General features: G+C 44.4%; 1 protein-coding gene across 4 annotated transcripts in view; it reads left to right on the forward strand.

The window, feature by feature from the left end:
* MBOAT1 (membrane bound glycerophospholipid O-acyltransferase 1) overlaps positions 1-12,486 on the forward strand; it is a 473,424-nt gene that overhangs the window by 171,186 nt on the left and 289,752 nt on the right. The window contains exon 1 of one of the 4 annotated variants that reach the window (XM_078687936.1): positions 9,761-9,835. The exons of the other annotated variants lie outside the window; for them this stretch is intronic. The gene's annotated coding sequence lies outside the window, so the exon portion shown is untranslated. Of the gene's footprint in view, positions 1-9,760; positions 9,836-12,486 lie in introns of those variants that run through there. 4 annotated transcript variants of the gene reach the window in all.

Genomic DNA, 12,486 nt, shown 5'->3' on the forward strand with positions numbered 1-12,486 from the left:
TGGACATTCATGAAGAACACATTACTGAAGCGGAGAGAAGAATATCGGAGAATGATGACACTGCAGCATCCCACTCTACTCGGCTTTCGAGAATGGACAATGTCCTCAGAGTAATTGCTGCGAAGAATGAGGAGTTGGAGGCGCACAGCAGACGCAATAACATCCGCTTGGTAGGCGTGCCGGAATCTGCCAACACGGGACGAGTGGAGGAATATGTGGAAAGGATCCTTCAGGCGGCGATAGGAGCGGAAGCCTTCTCCAAGCAGTTTATAGTCGAGCGGGCGCATCGCTCATTGGGTCCGAGGCCTAAACCTGGGGCTCCACCCCGGCCGATAATTGCAAGGCTCCAAAATTATCGGGACAGAGACACTGCACTACGTGCGGCAAGATATACCCAGAACCTGTCGTGTGAAGGGGTCAGTTTTTCCATATACCCGGAATTCACACCTATAGTGCAGGAACAACGACGGAAGTTTCTGGATGTTAGAAAGAAATTACGTACTTTACAAATTGACTATGCGTTGTTGTACCCAGCGAAGCTTAGGGTGACTCATCAGGCGAAACAACATTTTTTCTTGAACCCGCAGCAGGTGAAGGATTTCTTAAAAACACTGAGACGCGATCGAGGTGGTCGCCATGGAGATGATGACGAGGTAGATGAGGAGGACCAACACATACCCGACGATCAATGAGACAGCTTTTTGACAGCTGTGCTGCTGCTTTGATGTTGCAGTGGTCCTTTACGAATCCTGTGGAGGGGTCATGACGGCGTACTGACACTACGAATGGACGTGAATACCGTGGACGGGTATTGGACAACGGGTGGTAACGTATGCCAGGCACCATCCCCTTCCCTCATAATGCCCTAAGAGGGTGGTTCAGGTCGTAGGGCGAGGAGTAGGGGTGGCAATGTGTGTAACTCAGATGACCCTAATAGGGAGTACCCCATCTACAATGTTCTTCACACTGCAGCTGTTGGGTTGTTTGCTAGCGGTGGAGGGTTGGGGGAGGGACAGAGATGCTGGCGAGTTGGGGATGCTTCAGTGGGAGGGGGGAGGGGCGGGTATCTGCTTGAAGATGTCGTTCATGTTCTATGTAGACAGGCTTGGGGATGGTGGTGCTGTGCCTGCATCGAGTATGAGTGTTTGTTGGAGGGTGAAGTTGCAGACTGGCTTTTTTCGAACTTGCTGGAGAGTGTGGATGGAGGATGATAAGGGATGGGCTGACACAGCTGAGGTCCGTCACCGGAGATGTAACCACATGCAGGCTGTAATGGCCTTAGTATTGGCGGGATGGACGTTGGTATGGGAGTGGGTTGCTGTTCGTGTTGGGAGAGGGGGGAGAGGGGGGAGGGGGCATGTCTGACATGGTTGGGGGATGTCAGTGGGTGGGGGGAGGGGACATGGGGGGTGATTGCAGTGACATAGGGTTACAAGTGAGATTAAATATGCAATGGAGGTCGTGTTATGGTACGGATGGGCGGTGGTCTGGGCGAGTAGGTGAAGATGTTGAAAATGTATTCACTAAGGATGATGGCGAACGACGTAGTGAATAAAATATCAGTGTTGTCCTGGAATGTGAGAGGCCTCAATGACACCAGAAAGGGTAGAAATGTGATTGCATATTTAGACAGGCACAATGTGCAAATAGCCTTATTGCAGGAGACGCATATACACCCGCGCTCTGAACCCAAGTTTGCAAGTAAATGGGCTACAATTAGGAAATTTTCATCGTATTCCTCATATGCCAGAGGGACTGCAGTGCTAATCAAGAAATCACTCAAAATGCATATGTTGGGGGAGATTTTGGATCCTGATGGACGCTATGTGATACTGTGGGGCAGATTGGGCACTGATACTGTTGTTATAGTGAGTTGTTATGCTCCTAATGTGGACACTCCGGAATTCTTCACGACACTTTGGGGACATGTGCTGGTAACAGAAGCTACTCATATCATCTGGGGAGGGGATTTTAATGTAGCACTAGTGCCTGGAGCGGAGAGATCTGATGGTTGTGGTCAATATAACAGGCAAGCAAGAGATGTACTACGGGGCATAATAGAGGAAGCTGGCTTAGTGGATAGTTGGCGGTTTACTCACCCCGAGCATAGGGAGGGAACACATTTTACCACACATGCAAACACATGGGCTCGGCTTGACTACTGCTTTGTGTCACGGGGACTAAGCACAGGATTGGGAAAGGTGGCACATCTGTCCAGAACGTACTCAGATCATTGCCCGGTGTTGATGCAATTGGTTATGCCGGGACATGATAAAGCGAGACCCCCATGGAGACTGTTCCCCTCAGTATTACTAGACACAGTATTCAAGACGGAGCTAGGAGAAGAAATAGAGGCTTTTTTCCCCAGAAACAAGGGCTCGGTAAACAGTGTGGAAATTGTATGGGAAGCTTTTAAGGTAACGATTCGGGGATTTTGTATATCCAAGAGCTGCGGGGTGTTGAGAGACATCCAAAGGACAATAGGAAAGTTAGAAAGAGAATTGAAGGAGCTGGAAATTGAGATGGCGAGGGGTGTAGGTCCAGAGATACACAAGAAATTTAGGGATAAGCTTTCAGAGTATGTAGAAGAGGCAGCGAGAGAAGTTAAATACAGGGGAAAATACTGGACTGCGAGAAGGTACTGCGAAGGGGAGCGGCCGGGTAAAGTACTTGCAGCAATCACGAGGCAGCCGCGTTTCAGTACAAATATACTGGAGGTTGTTACGCCAGAGGGTATACGGTGTCAGGATACGCAGAGGATTCAGGAAGAGTTTTTGGCACACTACGGGCAGCTATATACTTCACAACAAATAGATGAAGTGGACTTCGGGAGCTTCTTAGATGACATTGCGTTATGTTGGTTAAGTGATGTGCACAGGTTGTTTCTCGGTGCTCCACTAGAATTGGATGAGATAAGAGAGGCAATTATGTCACTGAGTAATGGTAAGGCGGCGGGCCTAGATGGGCTTCCCGCTGAGTTCTATAAGTGCTACATAGACATTATGGCACCAGTCCTAAAGGAAGTCTTTGAGGAGTCTTTGGAAGTGGGGGAATTGCCGGGATCAATGAGGGAGGTAGCGATAACTTCTTTGTTGAAACCAGGTAAGGACCCGGTAGACACTGACTCCTACCGGCCGCTATCTCTAATTATTTGTGATGCAAAAATACTTGCAACGCGCTTATCGCTGATTATGACTAAGATAGTGCTGCCGGACCAGGCTGGTTTTGTACCAGGACGTGCCACCACCCATAACCTTCGTACGCTGTTCTCTTTGATTCCGACTATAGCCCCGGAGCTCCCAGTTGCTGCCATATTTCTCGACGCAACAAAAGCGTTCGACTCCGTAGAGTGGAAATACCTTTTTGCTATTTTACATAGGATGGGATTTCCCAAAATATTTGTTGCATGGGTAGAGCTGCTTTATACCAGACCAGTGGCTAGAGTGATTATCAATGGAGTGCTATCGCCCAAGATGCCTATAACGAGAGGCACTAGGCAGGGATGCCCTCTCTCCCCATTACTGTTTGCTATAGCAATAGAACCGTTGGCATGTCGGATTCATCAATTGCATAAGGTTAGTGCTTTCAACTGTTTCCAGCGCCAGATAGGGGTGTCGTTATACGCAGATGACATTACACTATACGTAAAAGATCCGCAGCTCAACCTTAATCCTATTCTGCGTGAGTTCATAGTCTTCGGGAGGTTATCGGGAGTGCACATAAACTGGAAAAAATCGCAATTCTTCCCACTCACGGGTGCGGTAACGAAATTCCAGCTGGATTACCCACTTGAATGGTGTGACACTGATCTTCGCTACCTGGGTATTGTGATATCGCTAAATAAGGAGGAGACACTTAGGCTTAATTATGGCATGGCCATTACTAAACTAGCTGCCAACGTCACACGATGGATGTCGTTGCCACTATCTATGGCGGGTAGAGCGTCACTCATAAAGATGGTGGTGCTGCCGCGGTTTTTATATTTATTTCAAAATATTCCTTATTACTCTGGCGCATATTTTTTTAAGCGGTTGAGATCGGAACTCCTTCGACTATTTTGGGGGGGTAAGCAGCCGCGGTTGAGGTGGGCAATTCTGACGCAGCCTTACGAGAAGGGTGGCTTTGATGTGCCAGACTTTGAGGTTTATTACATAAGTGCCCAGGCGCAATATGCGTATCACTGGATAAATCCTACACATTTTATGCCACAAATAGCGGCGGAAGACTGGATTGTGCGTCCTCTCCCACTCAGCGGGATGATACAGGGTACGGTGGAGGTTATAGATACGCCATCCAACACGGTGACATGCATGGTAGACGTGTGGGGCAGAGTGGCGAAAGTCCTCCGGACTCAGCCGTTGTATTCCCCCGTAATGCCACTCACATATCACCCTCGTTTATCGCTTTTGCAGGAGACGGGTTTTCAATTAATGTGCAAGCGTATTAAGATTGCCTCATGGGGTGACCTGTTCCTCAACGGGCAATTTCGTACTAGGGAACAGCTATTTCAAGACGTGCAACCAACTCCCTTAGAGGTATTTTATTACATCAGACTGAGACAGGAGCTGAGGGACATATTGCTATACTTTCCGGATGAACCGGAGGTGGTCTTGCCGTTGCATGCCATGCTGTTGTCGGATGGCCGCCATCTTGTTTCAAGATTGTACAATAATATCAGATTACAGCGCAAAGGACTGGAGAGTCCGGCACGCAAGTTGTGATTTCGGATATAGGCAGTGAGATCACTGAGGAACAATGGAAATATTGTTGCACCATCACAGCCAACATATCTTCTAGCTGTAGGCTCAAAATCATTCATTATAAGTTTTACAAAGATTTTATTGCACGCCAGTTCGGAAGCTGAGGTTTCAGTTGGCGGATACTGATAGATGTGACCGATGCCATGCGGAGGGGGCGGGATTTATCCATCTGGCATGGGAGTGTCCTGGGGTGTACGACTACTGGTCCCAGGTGCACGGTGCATTGCAGATCATGACGGAGGGAGCAGTCAACAGGGACCCACTAGTCATGCTGTTGGGATATACATTGAATATGCCTAAGCCCATTCGGAGGTTTGTAGACATTGCCCTGCTGCTTGCGAAAAGGAGGGTTGCATGTCGTTGGGGTAGGGGAAGGGCCCCGAAGTTTAAGGAATGGCTGGACGACATACTCTACTGCCAGGATCAACACAACATCTATGCTGATCTGCTGCCTGCTCGTAACAGGCCGAAAGACATCTGGGGTCCGCTACAGGCTTATTTGCTGACAATTGCAACACCACAGGAAGAGTCAGATGATGGCAGCCAATGTGTAAGGGAATAGGTAGAACACACATATGGGTATATATCATGGCGCCAAAGGGGTTACGTCACTGAACCTTTTCACTGAATATTGTTATTTAATATAAAAGATAAATGGAAAATTCCATTGGAGAATGCTAATCTACTTCACCTGCAATATTTGTTTGGTAGCCCCTGCGGCTTATGCGTATAGACTTATACAGAGGGCATGTTATTGTGGTGACAAGGGGCCCAAGTATATTTTATGTTCGCTCAGATCACATGCTCATAAAGATGTACCTATAAGCTTGTCAAGAGATTGTATCTTGCATGAATGTAACCTATCTGACTGTATTGTTGATTAAAAACTGTTAAATAAAGGATTAAAAAAATAAAAAAACTTCCACGTACCCAAAAGAAACCTGCGATCATCCAACCTCGCACTGGCTGAAACCCCGTGGATCCACAGAGCCAGATCAGGCGGAAGATCGTTCTCCCACATCGCAGCCAAGACCTGGAATGAGCTACCGGCCGACATCAGATGTGCCCCTTCCCTGAACACCTTCAGGAAGACCCTCAAGACCTGGCTCTTCAGCTGAACGGAGCGGCGTACACCCCCCACGGGTGAGGAGCGCGCTTACAATTCCATGATTGATTGATTGATTGATTCCTGACCACAGCTATGGAGTCATACACAGATACATATTTCACCACCTAGTCCTCAGTTGCAGTAAATCATTCACCAAAAACCTTCAGTTCATGGTAAATGATGAATCAGAATAAATTCCCCTTCATGATTTTTAGGCCCTACAACCAATGGAAAAATAGTCAAATCTGGCAACGGCCCCATTGAAAGGCTTGCAAATTGGAACCTGCAATTTTATACTCTTGAACTTCTCTGCCCAACTTCTGCTTTACCACCTCTGTGTTTGCTTCAATGGACCTTAAATTCTCTGCCCAGCACATTACCCTAGGACCTTGATAGTCCAATCGAAAACCTCTCTTGAAACTCAAAAACAGTGTCCTAGCAATTTCATCATCAGCATAAAAACTCAACCACTGTCCCAATTTTACCACATTAACTGGTGTAGGCCCCGTTTTCTTATAACTGGTTGTTGGCCCCTACCTCAGTTGTGCTGTACCTGGGCTCTAAAAGGCAACCGTCCAACTAATTTTCCACAATCATGTCTGATGATACATTGTAGCTATGAGCTACTTCCTCTGTTGATTGTCCAACAGGCACTGTTCTGTGGAACTGATCTCTTCCAAAATGTCCTACCCCAAAATGGCTGGGATGCCTTCAAAAGAGCTTTTTTTTTTTTATACACCAGCAGTTTGAACTGCTGATGCTGGCTTTGTCGGTGTCATCCACTGAAGCCAAAACTCACTTTCTACTTCCCCCATTGATTATCAAGGTTGGACCTAATTCTTGCACTAAACTCCTTATCTCCATAGTCCATCTGTGCTCTTCTCACAAAACCACACACATTGCTCCGGATGATGTTCTCAAGACACATTTGCATATAATAAAAAAGCCGAAGTTCAGTTTTCAGCCATCGTTGGCTACTTTGTCCATTTTGACAACACCCATTCCTACTCTTCTTTTGAGCCTTCCTCAACTTGAACTTCTTGATGCTGCAGTTCAATGTTGGGTTACCCTTGTAAAACCATCTATTCCTTTTAATGCCACTGTCAGTTCAGTCACCATCTTTCCCTTTCTTGGTTTTGTCCTTATTTGATGCTGATACCGAAGTCCCTTCACCTTTCATAGCATTACAACATCAGATTCCTTGATCTACTTCCACCCAATTTGTTTATGTAACGGACCGCTGAAACATTGTCCATCTTTAATAAAATATTGGAATTCTTCAACTTCTTCCCAAAACCCCGTAAAGTGTAAAGGCCTGCTCTCATCTCCAAACCATTGATATGCTCTGAGCTCTCCTCCTAAGACCATCTTCCACTTGTCTCCTGACTCTCCAGACATGCTTTCCATTCAAAAAGACTTGCGTTTGACACCAAAACAAAATCTGGACAAATCCCAAAAATTGCCCTTCCAGTCCATGCTTTGAGATTTTCCAACCACCAAATTAACTCTTCTCGAGCCTCCACCAAAAGAAACACCTGACTTCCATAACACAGTCCTTTTCTTGACGCTTCTGCCTTCAATCTCTGCAAAGCCCTGTAATGAAGCAGCCCTGGAAAAAACGCCTGAATATTCAGAAGTAACTGTTTCTCCAACTCCTCTTGACTTAGTGACATTATTAAAAAGTTCTAAATACATTATCATACGCACACAACTCTCTTTCAGAAACGTTGCCACAGGTCTCAAAACCTTCGTAAAAAAACATGGACCTGAAGCCAAACCAAATGGTAGGGTAGTAAACTGGTAAAGTTCTCCCAACCATCTCAACTGTAGAAATCTGTGGCTCTCTCCGCAATTGGAATTGTGTAAAACGCACCTTTCAGTTCTAATTTCATCTTTCTCCTGAAGAATATCCTTCAACAGATGGATGCCCTTCATCTTGAAATGTCTGTACACAACAAACTGATTTAACCCTCTCAAATTTATCACGGGGCTCCAACCCTTTTCCTTCTTCTTTACCAAAAAATAGTACTTTCTAAACCTCAATTTTCCCCTGACACTTTCTGAATTGCTCCCTTTCACAGCATTTCCAACACTTCTACTCCTATTACCTCTACTAAATCCTTCCGCAAAACCAATTGATTTGGTTCCTGCCACCGAATTGGCATCTCCTCGAACTCAATAACATATCCTTTTATAGTTTGTATTTCCCAATTGTCCTTGATTAGTCTCTCCCAATTTACCACAAACCATTTCAATCTTCCCCTTACCTCGTAAGGGATAGTGCCAAAATTGTTCTTCGTACTCACCTTGACCTCCTTGAGAGAACTGCGCACAACCCCTTGCTTGGCGCATCCTTCCTGATCCTCCTCTGTGAGGGTAGAATTCAGTCACTGACTGGTAACCCCTGAACACAGCACGTCCATGAGGCTGGTATTGAGCCCTTCCGAAAGACCGGCCATGGAAATGGGCCCTTTCCCAGCCCTGTCAAAAACACCTCTTCCAAAGACCCTCCTTAACGAGGATTGGGTCTTGTCCAAACTGATGAAAGTGGAAACATATTTTCCAACCCCTTTCACTAGTTCCTCTCCAAATAAATAACCCTTTGGGTCCTCAGAGGGTTCATTTTTGCAAAGTCGCATAATTTAGGACTAATTCTCATAAGAATTGCCTTGCGTCTTTCTGCTGATATTGCAGCATTAGCATTTCCTAAAAAACCTAATGCCCTTTGCGATCAACCCCTCAAGAGTTCATTATCAACCTGGACACCTTTCATCTTTGCCTCTTCAGCCATGTCCATAATGCGCACCCAACACGTCCAATAAGCCATCTTGGCACTTCTTAAGATCCCTCTCCAATCATTTTCTTGAGTCCCACCCAAATTTAAACAAAAAGCTTATCAAATACGGATCTAGATCCGGAGTTATGCAAGCTTTCCTGTCCATGACATAGTGAGATAATTCTGCCTTCATAACTGCTCTAGCCTCCTTTTCCGAAGGCCTCCTAACCCAAAGCCTTATTAAACTTGCAACATGACGCAGCGGCCACCAGTCTGCACTTCTGGGATGATGAATCATCTCCAGACTGAACATGTCCTCTCCCTGAGGATATTTAACAATCCCCTTTTCTTTCCTCTCTTTTTCTACTCTATCCATGTCAAATTGCCATTCATCATCCATGTATTCATCTAAGACACACTCATCCAACTCTTCTTCAAACTCCTGCTTTTGGAATTCCTCATGTGACTTTTCTCCTTCATTAGTGCCACTAAAGACACCCTCTTTTGTGCCGCGACGGAAACCATCTTCATATCTGGCGCAAGGCTCACCTTTATTTCTTGTCTGAAACCTGACCCCAAAGTCAATATTCTCTGTCTTTTTTGCTCTCTTTCCATAACTTTGAACTTTACTACTCTCCTCATCCTCCATAGACCAATATTCATCTACAGAGCATTCTACTGCCCTACTCCTTTTCTTTAATACACTTTGTAATACTTCTTTCATGAGCTTCTCATCTCTTCTTGAACAATTTTCCTTAAATTAGAATCACCTGAGCCTAATGTCTGGGCACCTTCATTCACATCCATCATGAACTGCCCAAAGACTAAAATTGCCCTTTTTTTTTTAAAACTTCCTTATAAACTTAAAACTCACTACACAAAATAATAAATATTATCTTATTGCTTAATTCTAAAATTATTTCCGTTAAAAAATAACTCCACACTCACGTGCCTCTTAATTGATGACTGAAACACTTCAGACCATCAAGTTTGCAATATCTTACTTAACTAAAATGGCCCCCGACGTCCTCACGCACGAGACATGATGGCGTTAAGCAACTACGGGTACTCTCAGAGATAAAAACTAATCTCTGCTGCCCGCACAACGAAAATTAATCGACTCGTGAACACAGAGAATTCCGCCCACCCCTCAAGCTGAAACTGAAGGCTCGCTCGCGACGTAACAATAATGTATGTCAAAATATTTGTTAACTTGGAAATTAAACTTCTTTCTGCAGATTTCCAACCTCGAACACCTACCAACCTCAAATTAACCCATAAATTGGGTAAAAATTATACTAAAAAACGCCAATGCGATTTCCCAAAAAGAAAAAAATTATCTACTAAACCAATCAAACAATCACATTACCATAAAAAATATTAAATATATACATATGATCAACCATTTTAAACTAACATAATGAAAATATTTTTACTTAAATATTTTTTCAAAAGTTGAGTGATACTTATCTGACAAGGAGCAGCATATAAAACAGGAAGATGGCTGCTGGGGCTGAGTTTCTATTGGTTTAAGACATTCTAAAGTTCTGGAATTTTTGTAATGCTAAGTGATATCATTCTTTGAAGTGCTGCAAGAAGCTGGAAATAAAGGTTAATGCATAATGCTAGGCTCCGGTCTTGTCATGAAATTCTAGGGGCAAAACTGTGAAACTGATAACTATTAAAAATCTGTATTTAGGTGTATTAAACACTGAAGCTCAATTTTGGTGAAAAAGTAGCTTATGCCATTTGTTTCTCCTGCCACAGCATTTATTGACCAGAGCTGCTATTTTAAGATTTACTTTTGTGGGTACACCTTGAGCAAGAGGCACAGCTATACCTTTTGGGTACAATTAGTGAATGGGATTGGCAAAGTGCAGAGCTGATTTAGACAATGGGGTGCATTCATAAAGCAATCATTTATTTCCTTTGGAACGTCGTTAGCGCAGATGTGTATCGAGACATAATATTATATATCTTGCCCTTCTCTCTGCTTGGAACCACGCTATACCATACTGTTCAAGCAGGGTCTTTTTAGTTCTGGCGTTAGCCAAGACCTTTTGATATTACTAAAATTATATGTTTTAATACTTTCTTATAGTGGCTTTAACCCAGTCCTCTTCATTCATGGTCTATCATTGTGCCATTCACATTATTCTTCCGCCCACTGCAGCATTCAGTATGGGGCAGTGTGTCACCCCACTTTAGCCATTGGCAAACTTCACTGTGAGTGACGGAATTCTACCCTTTCACAAACAGCACATAGACACAAATGTAGTTACCTTATGTAGCACTGACTACTGTGGGAATGTGTGCTTTTTGAAACCATAACTATATTTTTGCTTTTAGACAATGTTTTTTGGTTGATTGATGAGGGCCAGGTAATTTGTCTAATAATAAAGTTTTAGAAACAACATGACACAAAAGCAAGCATTGTGAAAGCCAAAATACTGGGTAAAATTATGTATCCCACTGGAATAGATTACAAAGCTAGAAAAGTAGGCACATGCATCTTTATGTGCCACAGGTAAAAACTTGAGATTATAATGTGTAGAAGGTAATCATTTTATAAAAAATACTGGATCTCAAAAAGCGGGCTCCAAAATACTTTCCTTCAGCAAAAAGTCATAAGCAGAGCTAATCACAGTTTAGAGTGGTTTTAGTACAGGGGAGGGCATCCTGACATCCACACCTGCCTTCAACAGAGGATAACTAATATGTACGTTGCCTGTTTGGTAAATATCCAGGCTTGTTACTTTCTAGCACAAAACACTAAGGTTATGCTGTTTCTATGAGCTATTATATTTTTTGCAGGAAAAGGGAGCTTGCACTGGGATATAAATAACACGATTTACAATTTCTTTTGCTCTACAAAGGTGTACAAAAAAGGACATATGTTCACAGAATTAGGATTTGTGGATATTCAAACTCATTGATACAACTTGCTGCCATGGAACGTCAACAGTATTGTGGATATTCCATAGTGGTAGGTTTGCGGGTAGCAGGCATGGGTGCTGCGATGGGATTAGGAGGGGAGTGAGTATTTGACAGACTATAATCATTCACACGTATTAAAATCTGACTCGCACAATTTAATATATTATGAATAGGTTAATTACTTGTGCAGATGGGGTAGAACATTTTTCAGATTCCCCCATTAAAACAAGCATTGGAAATGCAATAGGTCTCGCACCATTAGAGTTAGTGCTTTTAGAATTGTTTATGGGTTTTTTTTGTAAATGTTTAGCATTTTTGTTTCCTGTAGCCAATGTTAAAGAATTACAAATAAAAAAAGCCATAAACATTTCTTAAAGCTGTAACTGAAATGGTCTGAGACCTATTGCACTGTGTGAGGGTGAGGGGTTGAGGGTGAGTGAGGGTGAGGGGTTGAGGGTGAGTGAGGGTGAGTGAGGGTGAGGGGTTGAGTGTGAGTGAGGGTGAGGGGTTGAGGGTGAGTGAGGGTGAGGGTGAGTGAGGGTGAGGGTGAGTGAGGGTGAGTGAGGGTGAGGGTGAGTGAGGGTGAGGGTGAGGGAGGGTGAGGGAGGGTGAGGGTGGGTAAGGGTGGGTGAGGGTGAGTGAGGGTGAGTGGTTGAGGGTGAGTGGTTGAGGGTGAGTGGTTGAGGGTGAGTGGTTGAGGGTGAGTGGTTGAGGGTGAGTGGTTGAGGGTGAGTGGTTGAGGGTGAGTGGCTGAGGGTGAGTGGTTGAGGGTGAGTGGTTGAGGGTGAGTGGTTGAGGGTGAGTGGTTGAGGGTGAGTGGTTGAGGGTGAGTGGTTGAGGGTGAGTGGTTGAGGGTGAGTGAGGGTGAGGGAGGGTGAGGGGTTGAGGGTGAGTGAGGGTGAGTG

The sequence above is a fragment of the Lissotriton helveticus genome, chromosome 4_1, assembly GCF_964261635.1.
Source record: "Lissotriton helveticus chromosome 4_1, aLisHel1.1, whole genome shotgun sequence".
NCBI lineage: Eukaryota > Metazoa > Chordata > Amphibia > Caudata > Salamandridae > Lissotriton > Lissotriton helveticus.